At 38.6% G+C, this 19,150-nt stretch overlaps 1 long non-coding RNA gene across 1 annotated transcript in view; it reads left to right on the top strand.

Moving 5' to 3' along the window:
• Positions 1 to 19,150, top strand: part of LOC132326094 (uncharacterized) — a 51,124-nt gene that overhangs the window by 3,661 nt on the left and 28,313 nt on the right. The window lies entirely within an intron of this gene.

Raw genomic sequence — 19,150 nt, 5'->3', positions numbered from 1 at the left:
GGAGTCATAATTTCTTTTTATCCCTGAAGAGGCCTGCCTTCATATAGCTACATACACATATATAGCCAACATATAACTGCATCCTGTCCTTTGCCAGATTGAGCATGAGTGCAAAAGTTCTCATTTCTACTGACTCCACAAAAATGCATTTTTAAATAGACTGAGGAACTGAACACTTTGCAGCTTTGGGCTGTGAATACCAAAATATATTACATAACACTATTTTCTTAACTGTTTGATCCTCCTTGTAATCATCAGCTATAGGTTTGCCACCAGGTTTTGTGGAAGGATATTTAGCAAGGTTCCATAAAGCTTTACTGGTAACTTAATTAGATGAAAAACTGTTTTGTCTTTCTGTAAGTAAGTTAAGGGTTTGTATCTGCTTTCAAAAGGATGAGTTTACATGAGAAACATAGTCACTAATGTTGGCTTTCTGTAAAGCATATTTGAAAAAAGAGTAAGATAATGTCTATGTACTCTTCAATAAGTAAAGAGGGCTTGATCTGCTTATTCAACATTAATCAGAAGCGCAGTAAAGAAATTTTTCCAGATGCTGGACAACATTTCACTGTTTTGTTATACTTTTGATTTGATTTGCTCTGTGCTTTTGTTTTGGTTGGTCAATTTTTATCTAGTGCTTTGAGTTTCTAAATTGAAAGATATTTCTTTCATTAAAGTTGAAAATATTTTCACATGTTTTGCTTGATTTCATGTGCTGTTAATACTGCTATTAAAATACTTTCCAGAAAGTTTCTATCTTGCTACCATTTTGTGTTTGTCTTAATTAACATGTTTTATTTTTAATACCTGCATACTTGACAAATAGAAAGACACTGCTATTTTGAAAGAGCAATTGCTATTAAATATTCATAGCTTGTGCTTGGTTAAGGAGGCTCAGTAACCCCTGTTGCTTTGACACAATGGCTTTTCACTGTACCATGGAAACTTTGATATAAAGGCTGTATTCTGATTATTGTTCAGATTGTACTTATTTACCATCTTGTTCTACTTTGCCTGTCTAGTGTCTTTCCAGTATGTTTTAAGAATTGGGGGGAAAACCTTATGCAGTAACAGATGTGCTTAAGTTCACTAAAACCAATGCACCATTGTGAACCTTTTTAGTCTTTTAATATTTAAATTTTGTCTTTTTAATATTTTAATATTTAAATTTTGTCCTAGGTTGCAAATGCAAGATGTGGCTGGGGGTGTGTATTCTGTTGCCATCTGTTAGAGGCAGGGCAGTTATCTTCTATTAATCAGGCCACCTGTTAAAACCAGGTGGGGCAGTTTGCTTTATCTCTTCCATAACCCATCCTCCCTCCAAGGAGACATCTGCTGTTAATGGGCCATGGAGTGTCACTGCATGGCTGATAAAATTACATCAGCCATTGGGAGATGCTCCACCCAGGGGGAGGAGCCAAGCATTCCTACCTGGAAACAATTGGAGCTTTGGAACACCACAGGCAGCCTTTTCCCACTGCATTCCCAGAGGAGCAGCTTTCTTTTCCACTGGATTCCCAGAGGAAGACCAGGCCCATCTACACCACCACTGGATCTTCAGAGGAAAACTCCACCCTTCTACAGGATCACTGCTCCAACAGAACCACACCTGTCACTGCAGGAGGGCTGCAGCCACCATTTAATGGGACTGCTACCAACACCCTGACCCACAGGGTGTCAGGTCAAATTCTGACTCTGTCAGTGGTTTTCTTGTACTAGTGCATTTGTATTTTAATTTTCCTAGTAAGGAACTGTTAATCCTATTCCCATATCTTTGCCTGAGAGCCCCTTGATTTCAAAATTATTATAATATGGAGGGAGGGGGTTTACATTTTCCGTTTCAAGGGAGGCTCCTGCATTCCTTAGCAAACACCTGTCTTTTCAAACCAAGACAGATTTGGGCGCCCAATGTGGGGCCCGAGGGCATCGGGAGAAAAGGGTGAAAAAAGGAATAACAGTACTTGAGTAACCTAATTTTTTTTTGTGCTAGATATAGGAACCTCGTTAGGTGTCACCATGTGGTCTAGCTTACCCTGGTTTGGGTGGCATGTGATTGTGGCTAAATTTCTCCCATTTGCAAACCCTTGTCTAAACATGGGTCCTATAACTAAGGCTACTGTGGCTGTTATCCCATTTGCTTTATGGGTTAATAAGGTGAGGAATTCATGGATTTTTAACTTCTTCTGGAAGGTGGGCACATGGATTCCGAGCTATCACACACTAACTGTATGTTTTTGGGGTTACTTTAATAATGGTACCTACTGTGAGGAAATTACACTGGGGGAAATTTTTTCCCAACCCTTCACCCAGCTCTTTGTGTCTACCCCACCAGTTTTCAAACCTTCTCTAAATACTAATGATATCATACAGTGGCTGGTGTTGCTGATAGGCCTGTTCTATTTAGCATTCCGAGATAAGGGCAGATTGACTTGGATAACCATCCGGACACCTACCCCAGAGACCAGGGATGCTGCCCCAGAACTTGACATGGCTCCAGAAACTAGGGATGCTGCCACAGAACGTAAAATTTTCCATTTCAAGGGAGGCGTCTGCCTTCCTTAGCAAACACCTGTTTTTTCAAACCAAATCAATAATTAAGGAACACTTGCATATAAAACATTGTGATTATCAGACAAAGTCCACTTAGGATCTACATATTGCAAGTCTAGTTTCCTTACTCCTTGCTCGAACTTGCTCTTGTCCATCCTAAGGAACCTTTTTCTCTCTCTCACTGTGTAAACTTTTAGGTTCCCTACTCTACTGGAATTGATGTTATCCTCCAGTCTTACTGTTAGAGCCATAAGGCTCACTTTGTTAGCTTCAATGCCCCAGTTACTGTCATTAGTCTTAACTTCTGGGAGAGTTAAAAGAAGACTGTTTCCTACAAAGTGTATCATAGTCTCTTCCTTATAGGTTAGGAATTTTCTTATACTTTCTAACCTTCAAGTGTTGTCAGAAGAAATGGATCAGGGTTAGCATGTTCACCATGATTCATACTATATTTACCCTCTGTGCCTTCAAGCTATAAGCTTGCCTGAAAATGTCACTTATTTCCAGTTATTCAGATTTTACTTCTACTTTCAGACTGGCAGTCCCGACCCCTTCACTACCAGGGGAAACATTGTAATTCTGGTAGCAGGTTTTTAATAAAGAAGCCTCTGTATTGTGAACATGAGCTTTCTTTGACCTTGGGTGTTCTGCTTCAGTCAAGAGTCCAGCAGATTTGAAGTGCTCAGTTTCTGAGGTGCAGTACAGTCCTATTTGCTGTGTTGTTGAGGAGCTCTCTTTTATAGCAGTGACATCTGCCAGGACTTAGCTTTGAGCATCAAGCCCCAAATACCAAGATTGACTTGGAAACCCACTGGCAGTTGGTGCTTGGATAAGAGGGTTTTTAACCTTGCTCTATTTTCTCATGGGTATTGCCATTTTCCAAGCTGCAGGGTGATGAGGTTAGAGCAGGAGAGGAGGCTGGTGGGTGTTTGCCTTCTGAAGAAAGAGACTTGACATCTCATGAAAGACTAAGAAAGCCATATGGCAAAAACACCCCCCTGTGAGACAGAGCAGATTGAAACCCATCCAGTATTACGGAGTCATCCCTAACTCAGCTTCTTCTGGATGCTTTGCAAAGACAAGATAAACATGCCACTGAATGCTGCCCCCCCAGCTGTTCTTGATATGTTACCAGCTGTGCAGCAGGTCACAAAACAGTGTCCTGTACAATACCTTTTTGCTACTTTTCTACACACTGCTATAGGAAAAGAGTGAGATTCATTGTCAGGAGAACCCCTCATTACTGTACAGCTTGGGCCAAGCTCTGACAGATTGTCTTCTTGAGAATAGTTTGGGCCAACCACATCTTGGTGTCAGTAGCCCTATACGATGTACAAACAAAGTGCGTTCAAACATCCAGCTCAGCCCCATCACACTAATATGGAATTGCTAACAGAAAATTATGTTCTAAAAATTAGTTTAACCTAGTGGATTTTTTTTTTTTTTAATATAGGAGGTAAATACAGCATGCGCAATAACATTCTTAAAAAAAAAAAAAAAAGGAGGGGAAGGAAATGTAGCTTGTATTGTTCAAAAATAAGCCCTCCAGATCCCTAGTAGTGTGAATTAGCACAGCTCTTCAGCAGCCATGCTGACATAATCAAGTTGATACTCTGGCCAGACCTTTCTAAATAATTTATTATTAATTCATATTAACTCACTTCATTTTTCCACTATGTAGGACTCTCCTACTTCCCCTTACTAGTAATTTTTATTCTATAAGTGAAGAGGAGGAGGGTGGAGGGATAGGCAGTCTTTGCTTTTGTAGTTTCTTTCTAAACAATTAAATGATTAACAGTGGGGATTTAAAATATTACCTTATTTCCATTACCAATTAACTTGCATCGCTTCTTGTGAGTTTTCACTGGAGTATGTCAGAGGTTTATTACTCTGTATACAGCATTATCTGTATTTTATTTAATAGTAGTAACTACTGAGTAAATATTTCTGTAACAGTGTCTCTCTAACCGGTGAAAGGCTCTATGTGCTCAGATGAGGAGTGTATATTACCAAGTGCTAATACATGAAAACTGTGGTAGCCTTCATACCCCCAAACCCTCAATTCTTAGCTCATCACAAGGCTTATTCAAAACACTCAACTAAAACAAGTTTGCTTGAGGATATTTGCTAAAAATACCTTGTACCTGGTAATCAGGACAGTCTTGCCTGCTCTCACAGTGCTATATTCAGCCTGTGAAATTCACATTGTATCAGTAGAGTACTGCAGTCTCTTACCTGAGTCATCTGCCAAGGAAATGTTGGTGAACGTGCCATCTTCCTCATCCAAAGGTAACTCCATTTTTCTGCCTTTTCCCAAAGTTTTTGAGATGTGTGTTAAGCATGGCAGTTGTCAGCCATTTTTTAGTGCACACGTGACTTCTCTGGTTAAATCTTTAATGAGTCCACACAGGTGGTATTGGCAGCTGCACACGTCTTGCTCTGTGTGCCGTCTCCTCTGAACCTTGAGCTCTTTTGCGGAAATCGTTCAGCTGGAAAGTTTCTGACTTCTCACTGCTTTGTCAAACAAATGCTGAACAAACACTGCTGTTACAAGTTCTTTCTATAACAGAATTGTATCCATCCTGGCTGGCTTTTTGATATCATTCTCCTTTATTTTCTCTAGGGCTGCACAAGGGATTTTCTTGGAGAGGTTTTTGATAAAGAACAAAAGTAACTTAGTGTTCAAAAAATGTTGCTTACAGTCCATGAAAATGCAATGGACAGACCTGAGAGCAGCAATTTTAAAATATGATCTTCAAATACTTAGGAATGTGAGTATAATCATATTTACATGAAACAGCTGCATCAAAACCAATTAGGTAATGTGGAAAAGTGAAGGAATGTGAGTGTCAGATGTTTGGTAGTAGAAGACAGGAGTAAGGAAGAGAAATCAAGTTCAAAGAAAACCCCACTTTAGTCATCTTATTTTGCTTCTTAAAGAATGCTGGACATAGTTTGAACATACAGATTGAAAATTCACCTCAAACTACTTACTTTAAGAATATCTGAAAGAATATCTTTTGTTTGTATTCCTGGATTGCAATGTTTTTTCTTGCAATTAATCAGAAAACATAAAATGGGCTTGATTGAAGACAGAGTAGTGAACAGTGGAATCACTATTTTCAGGGCATTGTATCAGAATCTACCTGTACATTATTTTTTTAAATTTTGTATTCAGAAGAAGACTGTAAGGGTATTGACAAATACATTTTTTTCTTAATTGTAATTCAGAGCCTCTCTAAAGTCTCCCTAAAAATGCAATCCTAGTTTTGTGAAGCACTGACCAACTATTGAATGAGAATTCTCTGAATTTGTAGTTTGCCTTTCACACTTTTGGATGTAATCTTGGACTTCTGAGACGGCTTCTATGTACAAAGAAAATGTGTATAACTTTGCAGGACAAAGGACAGAAGACACAGAATCACAGAATTAATTAGGCTGGAAAAGACCTCTGAGATCATCAAGTCCAACCTTTGATCACCACTGTGTCAATCAGACCATGGCACTGAGTGCCACATCCAGTTGTTTCTTGAGCACCTTCAGGGATGGTGACTCCATCACCTCCCTGGGCAGTCCATTTAAATGTTAAAAAAGCCCCTTTCCCTTTATCTCATGGTGTCCTGATATTTTACTGGTGAAAAAACTTCTATGGACAGGAGATGCCATGTTAAAGTACAAGTACCCATTTCTTGCTGTCACCATGTTTCATTTAAGAGGAGGAACACAAAGGAACAGCAGCAGACAGAGGCAGAAAAAAGCTTAAAAGAAAGCTATGTAATGGAATTAACTGTCAGAGCAAAAAAAGTTTAGTTATTTCCACAAGTGAATTATTTTCACTGGAGTAATGGACATTAATGTAAAAGTTAATTTGGTTATAAAACTTCAGTTCGTCTTTCTGAGGGCTTCATTAGCAAGTTGAGCAGAGGCTGTGGAATGCTGAGTAGCTGTCTGGCTCCCTTTTAAAATAGGTGTCAGAAACTGGCAGAGGAGTATGGGGACAGCATCTTCTTCAGCTGCTCCTGAGCCTTTGTTTGATTTATAGCAGTAACATCAGTTCATGTAGACATGTGCTGGCCTGGTTTTGATGAGTGTTGATAACAAGCACATCAGGCAGATCACTGTCTGGTTATGATGGCCATGAAAGCAATAGATAAACACCCAGGAATGTCTTTAGGCTTGGTACTGAAATGAAGCCCAGGATTTTGTTGTTGATCTGTGTCAAGGACACAATTGCAGAAGGGTGTAGATCCTTAGATTTAAAACACCATAGCTAAACCTCCCTGGTAGTAGGTTTGCATTTTCATTACTGTAAGTACTGTGTAACTGTTTTCTGAGTGTTTTAACAGTGACCTGGAAAGGAAGTTGGCTCTGAGTTAAGTATGGATTTTTGGAGGATGTTAGCGAAACCTCAGCATGTGCTATGACTCCTGTTTATACCGACAGTGTGACAGTGCTTATAGCAGCACGGCTGAGGCAGACTTCAATGCCATTCCTTAATTTAGGGTTCAGCCTTGCATTTACAAACTGAGCTGCAACATCAGAACATTCAACAGCTCTCTTCACCTGCTTCATTTGTTTCCTATTACAGTGCTAATTTCTTAGCTCTGTGGGTCCACAGATGCTGTGCTTTTTGGAAACAATTTTCAGTGTCTCTGTTTAAAAAAGGGAAGAGTTTAGTCAGTTGAGAGACATTTTTGCTGTCTGCACCACTTGGCAAAACTTCACTGACTCCTTGTCCCAAGGGTGTAATCCTCTAGATGTGACTGCTGTTGCTCTGGTACTGTCTGTATATCAATAATATAAAAGTTTGGGGATTTTTAAAGTCAAAAAAACACTCAAGAGAATGTTACTGTTGCTTTCAGAGAACATTGGGACAGAGAGCACTGTTGGTAGGTAAGATCCTTGTTGCAATGCAGTTGTAGTGGCTGATCTTCCATCAGGTTGCTCTGTGAAATCCTACTGTGTTCTGCTTTTGTTATACAATGGTTTGATCAAGAGTCTAACTTGAACACAAGGTTTTCAAATGTGGATGAGTATGATGTAAGCAATGCAGTGTAGTAAGTAAGCCACTAAAAGACTCTGAAGTAAGGATTCTTAGGAAGTGCTTTTAGTCAGCACATTTAAAAACAAACCCAAAAATACTCCTTTTGATTTTTATTTTTTTCCAAGTAAGACAATAAAGCATTTTACCATTTCAAACCTTTCTTGCAAAATTGGATGTGATCTCTTCATGGCCTGAATTCTGCCTACTTTGGGCTTGATGAATTTCATTGGATACTCTTACCGGGCTGCCTGCTGTTGTTGCAGGCTTTGAAGGAGAAGGTCATGTGGCAACTGCATTTGCTGGTCTTGGGTACTTTGTGTGTGTGCCAAGGGAGGACTTTGTCTTGTTCATAGCCCTGTAATGTGCAACTGGTGAAGAGGACTGGGTCCAGAGTACCAGGCAGAATCACAAGCCTTTGATGACTTACTAGCTTGATCAAATATGGTATTTGTCATTTTCTCTGACCAAAGTGACCAAAGCACATAAGCAGCCTGCTGCTTCTCACTTGGAGAACTCTGCAGAATAAGGTGTATGTCAAAGAATGACAAAGTCCGTGCATGTATAACTGTTTTTTCAAAGCCCCTAATTTAATAAATGTTATTGTCACTTGCATGCAGATGCCCCATTTAAAGATCTCAAGTTTCCTGTTGTGACACATCTAGTTTCTGAAAGAATCTGCAGTGGAATGAAATCATGCAACACATTTGCTCAGTCATTTGTTTCTTGCTTATTTTTGGATGTTGTCTATTTGAGCTGCAGCTATGCTGGCTTTCCTTTAGTGCAAGTCTCCTGGAGGGTCATTGCTGATGGCATCTGTGGCCAAAGCTGGTCTGGAGAGATGAATTATTTAATGTGACTAATGCATTTAATGGACTGGATGATCAATAGTGCATATAACAATACAATAGTTGGGAAATCTCAGTTCAGAGCGAAGATGTTTTCAGATATGATAAATGCAATTTGTGGAGAAGGAAGTGATCTTTGGACATATTCTTTCCCCTACAAAATGGGCTATTTCCCAGTCACTTTAGTAGAATTATACATAGATCTTAGTTTAATAATGAATCTTAAAATGGTGTTTACTTAAAAAAAACCAACCTGAAATTATGTGAGAATCTGCATGGATTTTATTTTTAAAATGCATGACTCGTGATAAGGAATGAAAGTTAAAAGGATACTTGTGAACCGTGACAGAAACTGAACACAAATATGAAGTATCTGAATGTATTAAGGAGAAATTCTGGGACTTTAAATCTAAATCCATGAGTCACAGCATTTACATGGTGGAGTACTCACTTTGTTCCCATGTTTTAATCTAAAAATGTTTTATCAAGGCAAGGGGTTTTTTTTAGAAATTTAAGGCTTTTTCTTTTTTTGTGACAGTGGAAGTGGTTACAAGGTGTTATCTCTTGTACTCGTGTTTGAGTAACTTTGCTTACCGAATTCCCTGGGTGGGAATTGCATCATCTTGAAGAAAAGGTTTTCAGTTTGATTTGGAAAAGCTGAAAGTAGATAGGTGTACTAGTTTGAAAGCAAACCAGTGAGAGATCCCAAGTCACAATTACAATTTAATAGGAAAATTAGGATAAAGGCAATAATACAGAAACACTGGCTTAATGTGACAGATTCAGAGTACAACCTGACACCCTGTGGGTCAGGGTGTTGGTAGCAGTCCCATTAAATGGTGGCTGCAGCCCTCCTGCAGTGACAGGTGTGGCTCTGTTGAAGCAGTGATCCTGTAGAAAGGATCTGGTCTTCCTCTGAATGTCCAGTGGTGTTTATGTAGCTCTTGTCCTCTGGGAATTCAGTGAATAAGGCTGCTTGTGGTGTTGCAAACCCTCAGATTATATCCAGGTAGGAATGTCTGGTTCTTCCCCCTGGGCAATGCCTCTCCCAATGGGTTGATGTAACTTTATCAGTCATGCAGTGACACTCAATGGCCCATAAACAGAAGATATCCCCTGGAGTTATCAGGGATGAGTGATGGAAGAGATAAAAACCACTGTCCCACCTCTTATATACAGTTTACATGGATGGTGATAGAATACATACTTTTGGTTACATCTTGCATTGTGACCTAAGACAAGAAGAAAGAGAAAAGTAAGAACAAAATGAAGCTCAATTTCCAAACTAACTAAACTATTCAAGAAGGAAAGAATGAAGCTATGATGGAAATGCCAAACTTCAACATTCAAAAATGCTGCTCTGTAAGTAGTTCAGCCTGAAAGAATAATATTTGGATTGTTTTAACCTTTGTGCTCTTTAGCCATGGGCATTAATACTTCTAACGCCTCTTTGGGCCCAAACAAATTTTGGTTTTTATAGGGCATCAAAGCAAAGATGTTATAAAAGTGTGTCAGTTCAAGATACAGAAGGAAATACACCATTATTTGGACACAGTCCATACAATTTTAACAATTGTAATGATGACTCACATAGTGAGAACCAGCTGCAAGGCCTGTGCAACAGTAACAGTACACATTCTATGTGAATTTTTGCTGCCAAAAAACCACTCATCAAAAGCCATCAAACAGAAAAGTTGCTCTCAGAAGTTGCAAGTCTAATGATAGAATTTCCTGGCATGGACCAAAAAATGAAGTAGGTGAAGGAGCAGCAAGAAGCTTCCCTGGGTCTGTGCCTCAGCTGAAATTTCTGTAAATATGGGAATTGAAAGCCCTTCACTCACGTCCATGCTGTGGTTCACAGCTTCCTAGGCTTTGATCATAAATATAAGGCAAGATCCTAGTACCTGTGGAGAGGGATGGGTGGGAAATCTGGCCTTATTTTTAAGAACACTACACTGAACAACTTAATGTGAAATGATACCTTTATAGGGCAAAGTAAAGATTGCTTTATAATTATCGTGGGTTTTGTCCTTTGGAAATGAAATGCAGTAACTTCAGGGGAGTTCTACTGGAACAGAGTTTCAGGCAGAAAGTGAAGATGTCTGCACATACAAGAAATTAATGGATAAAGAGCTTTCCTAAGTTCTATGGATTCTCTGCAAAAGGAAAAAAAAAAAAAAGGCTTATTAGTTCTCCTCATCTAGTGTATGAAGAGCCAGATCCTAAGATACACGCATGGTTTTTCCTTAAACAAACTCTGAAGAAAATTGTGGTTAAGAAACAAACACACAAACCCACCTAAGCATCCTCTCAGGATGTGACTCTACTTTTCTCATTAGTCAGGCCAAACTGTAAGAAGACATATTTGCCATACAGAAGGAAAAGGAGTCATCTTTTTTCTTCATAATCTTTTCCACAGAAGGTCCCCTTCATCTTTGACTTTCCCAATACACCTCAGTCCCTTTCCTTGTATTAGTTCCCAGTGGAGCAGTAGTTCCACGCTCCAGCAGTGTTGTGAGTCAACAGCCAGGCTTCAGTGATGAGTTTGACATTCATTAATGCTAATTATTCATGCTCTGTGTATTGTATGTTTTGCATGTGTATGGACCTTACATCTCCACAGCTATTTTGTTTGATAAGCTGAGAGTTTTCTAAAATCCATTGCTTTGTATGCAAATCATCCTCTCTAAAGAAAGTAGGGAAGATATTTCCAAGCCATTTTGTAATGTCCCTAAATAAGTGTCTGGAAGTGGGCCCCTTTCATTTAGATTGAAGCTAGTTTGAAGGACTGCTGCATATCATGTTAAATTTAATAAATATACCCGTCTTCAGGTCCATAGCAAGCATTAAATTAGATGTGTGGGGTTTCAGGGTGGTATTTTTCAGTTAAGATTTTCTATCATGATTCTTTTGGGTAAATTCCAAAGATGGATCCATGGGAATCAGCTAAAGGATGCAATACCAGACTTGACTCCTCCAGAAGGGATTTTCTTGCTGTATTCTGAACTGGAGAGCATTGATATGTGATCCAAAGGAGGGCAATGTTTTCTTCGTTGATTTTTTGGGGGGGGTTGTTTTGTTTTGTTTTGTTTCTTTTTTTTGAAAAAGTCTGACTGAGAGAAATTTTTTAAATTGAAGTTGCTGTGACAGTTGTTACTTGGGTCAGCAGAGTGCAAGGTCAGCTTCCAATTACCAGTAACTAATGGAGAAATACATTTTACTAAATCATTGCCTTGATATGGTATCATTGATTTTTAAATTACAGATGAGGCAATGAGTATTCTCATGTGCTCACAAAGCAGTTCACCAAGGTGAGCTAGACTAACATAGCTAGACTAAGTGCTTGTAGCATAGTAGGAATGCATCTGTCATCAGTTACTACAGACTAACTTGGGAAGTCCAAGGGTAGTTAATTTGCATTTCATTCTGCTAAATGTACCTAACATTTATATACACTTCTTGTAAGTTTTTGGTTCTTTTTAGTTTATTTGGGGTTTTTTTCAGAATGTATATCTGAGCAGACTAGAAAGTGGAACTAAACAAATCTATAAAGGCTCCTGTTTTGTTGGGAATGGTTGCTTGATTCTTGGAGTGCCAGAGTAACAAAACTCAGCAGCGAATTCTTACACACACAGAGCAAGGAAATCAAACCTCAGCATTTCTAGTTCTGCTTTTTCTTGTTGTTCACCCCTAATTTTAGCACTGTTATGCTGTGAATCTTATATCCACAGTACATATCCGTAAGTTAAATCAGTTTTGTGTGATGAGGCTCATTTAAGTGATGCAGTTGTCATCTGTTGTCCTGGGGTGACTTTATGATGTTTGTATCCCCACTTGCCTGTTTAGCCCAGAAATAAGTTTTGCACCCTTAAGACTGGTTCTGGGAGCAAAGGATGGGAGAGCAGAAGCACTCAGTTTGTTCTCAGAAACTGCACTCACTCCCCCACATACCTGCCTCTGGACTGTCGGTGGATGGATGGACAGATGGTGGGACAGAGCTCTCCATTGCTTTTTGTTGGTTTTTAGCTAGCTGAGACAGAGAGGTTCCCTGGATTGCAGTTTTTCTTTTTCTTGGACCTGTTCAAACCTGCTCTGAACACCCAGCAGAGCACCGGCAGCTCACACCTGTGGCCATCGGGCCGAGCCTGGGCCGTGGCATTTCCAGCACCAGAGGGACTGATAAACTGAGTGAGCCGAGCTACAGCCCACCTAGGGCACTTTCTGAGTTTGCTATCTCTTCAGAGTGGCAAGGAGTTTTATTGTTTGATATTGTTCATTTTTTTTGTGCTGGTGAACGCTTTGCCTGTTAAATAAACAAGTTTTTTCCACATTTCTCCAAGGAAATATTTTCCCGAACTGGTTGGGGGAGGGGCCACTTGAATCTGCTTTCTAGTGGAACCCTTTCGGAGGTTTTCTCCCATATTTGACCTAAACCAGGACATCTGTGCATACAGATTTTAAAAGTTTGTCCTTTGGATATATAAATAAATATTAGGAATTCAAGATCTTTTGGTGGCTCAATAAGCATAGCTCCATTTGTAATGCTGAGTTTGTAACACAGTGATTTGTGAAATTCTTGCTTACAGCTGTGCCAACAGCCCTGCAAAAATGCTTTTTCTTAATTTTTTTAGCTCTGAAGTGTTTTTTATTTCTGAAAGAATATATTTTTAAATAACATTTTGCCAGAAACGCTACCTAGAAACAAAACAATTTCCTATAGAAATGAAAGAGTGTGCCAGAAAAATTTACCTAAGTGTAGTCCTTCATAACAAATATGATTTGAGCTTTAGTGGCAGCTCCTCAGGCTCTGCCCTGCAGTACTTTCTCAAAGAAACTGTGAACCTCTTTAATTTCATTATTGTTTTTATTTACGTTGTGTACCTGATACTTAGTGCTGATGGAGAGTTCACTGTGTTTGATGCTGTACAAATGCAGAACAAAAGGATCACTGCTCCAAAGAGGCTGCAATTTAGAGAAACTAAAAAGAGGTGGAAACAGAAGAGACAGTGGGATAATGCTGGCTTCATGCCAGGCAATATTTTCAGCACACTCACAATCAGACTGCTGTCATAGTTGTCTTTAGAGCATCAAAGGAAAACTGTGGAGAACGGTAACAGGGCAGTATTGTGCAATATATCTTTAGGAAATTGCTAGTTTGGGAATATAACAATTAAGCATCCAAGCTTGCATGGCAGTGTGATCAGAGTGGAACATCTCAGTAAGGCACAAGAAGGTGAGGGAAGAAGAGAACTGAGAAGTCTGAGCAATCAAAATGAGTTGAGTTGGTAGAAGAGAAGCAGCTACTGTTTGAAAACTGTAAGGAGAGAGAGATGGCCCAGTCAAAAAAAAAAAGAAGGAAAAAAAAAAAGCCAAGAGAAATTATCTTTGAAGTGGTATTTTGAATGAAATAAGACACACAAGACTGCATCTGCCAAGGAGAAGGATGTTGTGGTAATCAAGATGAGAATCAGAGTTTCAGCCATGTGGATGGGTAAGAAAAGTCAGGGCTTAGATTTTCTTATCCAGTAAGAACATACAAGACACTTCTAATGGAAAGTACAGGTCATCTGCCTCAAGCAGGTGTTTATTAAAACAGTTGTCTAACTGTTAATTTTAGAGGAAGTGTGAGGAAGGGTGAAAAGACAGATGAAAGAGGTAAAGAATAAACTGTAAGAGGGTTTCTAGCACTGCTTTCATGTGTCACCATACCACAGCCAGAGGCTGATGGCATGTATCTGATCATAAGGGGAAAGTTGGTCTATTTCTTGATGATTTCATTGTTTCTCAAATCAGCAGCCTTGGTGCTATAAAGTTGGAGTGTTGTGCATCCACCCTTAGAGGAAGTGATTCTTGTGAGCTAAACTGAACCATCAAGCCTTCAGGACTTAATAGATACACCTCTGCCTCAAGCTCCAGCAGAGCAACTGACTGGGCTTAAATTATTAAGCAAGCCCTGATTTATGGGTTTTCACCAGCCCTGTGTTTTGCTGACAGTAACCACTTTCCTAATGAAGTTTAATTTGATTCTCCTTCCTTACTTCATAACGTTTGGGTTTTTTTCAGTGTTATTTACTGGAAATGCTCTTGGCTGGGGTAACAAGCACCTCATTTTCTCCCAGTTCATGTAAAAGCAAACCAGTGTATTTGTTAGTTGAGGCTACAGACAGAATCTGGCAAAGAAGTGATCACAGAATTTTCTGCTCTCTGGATATCTAAGGTTGGTGGTTGGGCCTTTTCTTCTTCTGACATTCAACCCATGGAATAAAGCTTTAATGTCAATTGATTTATGTTGTTAAAAAGATACATAATCCTGTCTCAGTATTACACTTCACAGATATAAAGCACTGAGTCCTAGTGAGTCAGTACTATATTCTGTTACTGAGGATCTTTCTAGTATGGTCTCCAATCTTTTCTATGTAATAAATATGAGTTCATGTGAAAGATAGCTTGTAGCTCAGAGAACTTCCTTGGAATATTTCCCTGTGAAATCTTGTTGAGAATGTGAGGGAAAGATTGCTCCAAACAAGCGAATGTTTTGATAGCTACTCCTTTTTTCTTGGTTAGGTGATGAAAAGAAGTCCTGAATTCACAAAAGCTGCAGTTGCATGTTGTGAGAGTTTAGAAATACAGGAGAACAGTGTTGAGACCTGGGAACCCATTAGGTAGAATAATTTTGCTACTTAAGGAAAAAAACCCCAAAAGTGGAACATTTATTACAAGGGGAAGTGAGATTTACATTTCTGAATAATTGTGTAGCTCCTCCTGTTCCTGAAAAGCAATAGGTGGTGTAAGAAGAGGAAGGAATACAAAGGAGCTCAAAAATTGTGTAACCAGTCATGCAAAGTTGTAGATGACATGATACCTCTTTTCTGCTAACACTATCTTAAGATTTCACAACCCAAGGAGGCAGAAAGGTCTTCTGCAATAATTAGAGAAATGAAAATTCTTTTCCTGTCGATTGTGTTGCAGCAGAAGAATGCGTTCTCCTGAATTATCTTTGAGGATCCCAGAAATCTATTCTTTGCTTAGGTTGCTTATGGAAGAAAAAAAATCTTATATCCATGAGGTGAAATAATGTTTGGTTGGCTAATATAATCCTTGCTTCTTGAGTGCCACCCTTAATTCACTTATAGATTCAATGCTACTTGAGAGACTTGAATAGCATTTAACTCTTATGTTATCTTGGGGTCATTTTATACCTGGGTCTCCTATTTCAATAAAACTATCAATAGGAATCACAATTATAATTAAATGTACTTGAATTACAGGTTCCCTTTTGTGAAATTATGGCAATATGCATCTACATCAGGAACAAAAATTTAACATTTGTTGTTCATTGCCAAAGGTTTGGTGTTTTTTTTTACCTAAAGTTCAAAACTTTCCTAACTATATTCTGTAAATATGTGTTGGTTTATTACCAGTTAAAATACTTGGTGTATACTGTTACAGCCCAGTTGTTATTATACACACCACCTGCATCCCTGCATTTGTTCTACCCCTCTTCTTTGGGTATTGTGGCTAGAAAGATGACGTGTTTTACAAGTACTGCAAAGTGCATGTTCAAGTCCTTAAGAACTACTACATATAAGAAACTAAAACATCAGTGTGCTTGTTTGTTGAAATGGTCCCTAAGTTTGTAAGTGGTCCTGCATTCAGGGGGACATTTTCTTTTTGTCTATGCTACTGTGAAAGCAGAGAAAGAGGAATGCTTCTTAGAGACTGAGACACTAGAAAATCAGAAGACAGAAATTCAAACTGTATCTCTGATAAAAACGCCTAGGATAAGTTTGGGCAAGGTCTGGTGCTCTTCTCCCTTTTTCTCATTTGGGAATATCTCTTCTCCTATGATCTCTCTGGCTCATCTGTTTAGACTGTTTGCCCTACTCTGGAGAACACTTTGTTATTTTATATTTGAACAATACCAATTTTAGTTGGGGTTAATTTATCCCATTAGTCATCTCTGTTCTCATTTGGTGTTCAGTTGCTCTTCCTGTTCCAGTACTTGGCAAATTCTTACATTTGTTGAAAAAAACCCTCAGTTTTCTAGTGAAGATTTAAATTTTTGATTAGTGAAGTTTGAATGCAATTGTCCTCAACATCTCATTTCCTTGGCAATTGAAAGCAGACTTTGTTTCAAAAGAGAGGTGTCTATTATAATAATTAGGGCTATAGCACAATCCTGTAAATCAGACTTTACCTCAAAAGGATGTAGTCACTACTGTGTGACTGTCAGGATTTTTGGGTTTTCAAGGAATATAGAAGAACCCATCCACCTCTCCATATTTTCTATTTGCATAACTTTAGATCAGGACTTTTGTGGTACTTTAAAATTAAATTGAGCTGTGTGGTTATGCTTTTGGGGAATAGATTCTAGGTTTTCAGGCCCCTGATCTTTTGATTTAATATTTCAGTGCACAGAATACAAACCCATCTAGCTGCTTTTCCAAGTACTTGGGCTAGCTGACTGCATCCTGAATCTGTTGTTGTTGATGACTTCCCTAAGATAAGTTAGGTATCTTGATTTCTTTTCACCAGTCATATTCAAAGCAGAAGAATTTAGGAATTTACTGCAAGGTGAAGTTGCACAAAACTGGAAAGGTTACAGATCAGCATAAATGGGTGGTCGTGTGTACAGATCTAACAGAATATTTGAAGTAATTATATTGAAGCCGATCCTATTATGGTTTGGTATTACAAAGAACAGGAGGAGAATGTTCCTTTTGTCAGAAGATTGCTTTAGTAGGTTATGGTGACTTCTGTTTTTTGTTGAACTACATAAATTAGATCTGCATCACTGGGGAGCATCCAGAAAGTTCTCAAGTATAATTGTTGACCTTTAAAAAAATACAAATTTAAATCTACATTCTTGTAGATAAGCTAGGAGTGCAGAGGTTTCTTTTAAAGTCTCTATTTGAGTGTCTGCTGGGAAAAAGAGCTGTTGAAACTACAGAATTTTGTTGATGCAGAAAAAATAGGAGAAGTGGGTTAAGACTGGGGCTAGAGAAGTGATCCTTAATTTGAGCAGATTATCTTGGTTTGGCAGCATTTTTGTGCTCACTTGCCTGAAGAGAAAACTGCTATAGATGGTTCAAGGCAAAGGCAAAGCATCCAAGTGAACTATATTTGTTTTATAGAAAATTTAAGTCCTAGAAAATTTTAAGTCTTCCCCTCCCTCTTCCCCCTCCAGAAACAAACATATGTGCCTTTTGCTCCAGATTTGTTTGTTTGCCAGTAATTAATGCTTCAGTACTCCACAGCCTTGGTTCTAACTGTGGATCAGGACAGGGGGGAGCAAGACAGCTAAAAAAAGAAGTGAGTCCATTCTGATCACTGTATCCTAGGAACTGAAATACTTTGGCTTATTTTTGCAGAATACAATTCCCTCACTTTCCTTGGAAATGGTGTCAGGTAGGGTACATAATCTGCTGCCCACTTAGTGGTTAAACAAATAATTTTCTTTTTCAAACAGATGTTGCCTACAGGGAGGATTTAAAATGTACAGAATGTACATTACTTGAGTTTTATTTATTTTTATGTTAAACATTTACTTTAAAATGTTCTGATCAGACTGAAGCTATTTATGCCTATATAAGTAACAGAAGAAAATATGCACATTTACAAATGAAGTGTGATCACTTGGTAGCTTCAAAGTTTGCTTTTGTTGTTTATTTGCTTGCCTGTGACTTTTACATTAACAGCATGGTTCTAAAATGCTTATTTGCAGATGTCACTTTAAGCAGTATTTTTCAAGAGTTTATTTTTCTTAGAAAACAGATGTCTGTAATTATCTTCTTTGACCTTGAGACTTATCAAAGTCAAACAGGTAATCATCCAATCAGATGGGATATCATTATCAAAAGAAAAGTAATTATAATCTGAATACGTTTGAACATGATTATTACAAGCTTTAAACAGTTACACTTCTGATTGGGGCTGAACTAAAGACATTATCACTTCATAATTCACATGATGTAACTTCACTTACTCTTGTCATTTTGGAATATGAAGAGCTAAATTTATTGAATAGTGTAGTTCTTAAAACTTGAAAAAAAAGTTTCGCATACCCTCTCTTAAACCAGAAGGATTCTCAAAATCTTTCTATTGAAATTAAGGAAAACTCTATTTAAAAGCACAAGAAATAAAACAATTGAGATACAATTGAGAGCAATCTCTGAAGGGACTGAGGAGTACATCATGTGTTTCTGTATGAAATGTATGAAGTGAAGCAGAAAAAACTGTTGATAATTGGAGAATGGAGAACATATGGGGAGAAGGGGAATTCTTAAATGCACAGGGTTGCCCATGGTAGATGTTTTGATTGTTATGGTGTGGTGCTTCCAGCTGACAAGACAGATAGAACTCGAGCTCAAAGCTCAGAAGTCACACTAATCCCATAGCCAGAGAAAGAGTTATTTTAAGAGAAAATTCCTGGAGACGTTGTATCTGCTGAAGTTCCTGTGAGTCTGAAGGACAACGTGACCACGTTCAGTTGCTGAATATTCCTGCTGTGCACACAATAATTGTGATGGTTGACTTCGCTGAGTGTGAGCCAGCAGAGCCAGAACCAGCTGACACAAAAATGCTCGCCAGGGGATAGTCCAGATTCTGTTTAGAGTATTTCAGCACTGTGCTTTATGTTCAAATTGGGTGGAGCAGAGTGATCTGAGAGTTTCTGCTTAGGATTTTGATTGTCAAGTTCTATTATACTGGT

The sequence above is a fragment of the Haemorhous mexicanus genome, chromosome 4, assembly GCF_027477595.1.
Source record: "Haemorhous mexicanus isolate bHaeMex1 chromosome 4, bHaeMex1.pri, whole genome shotgun sequence".
Lineage (NCBI taxonomy): Eukaryota > Metazoa > Chordata > Aves > Passeriformes > Fringillidae > Haemorhous > Haemorhous mexicanus.
Note: the sequence above shows the minus strand (reverse complement) of the source record. Positions and strands in the feature narration are given on the sequence as shown.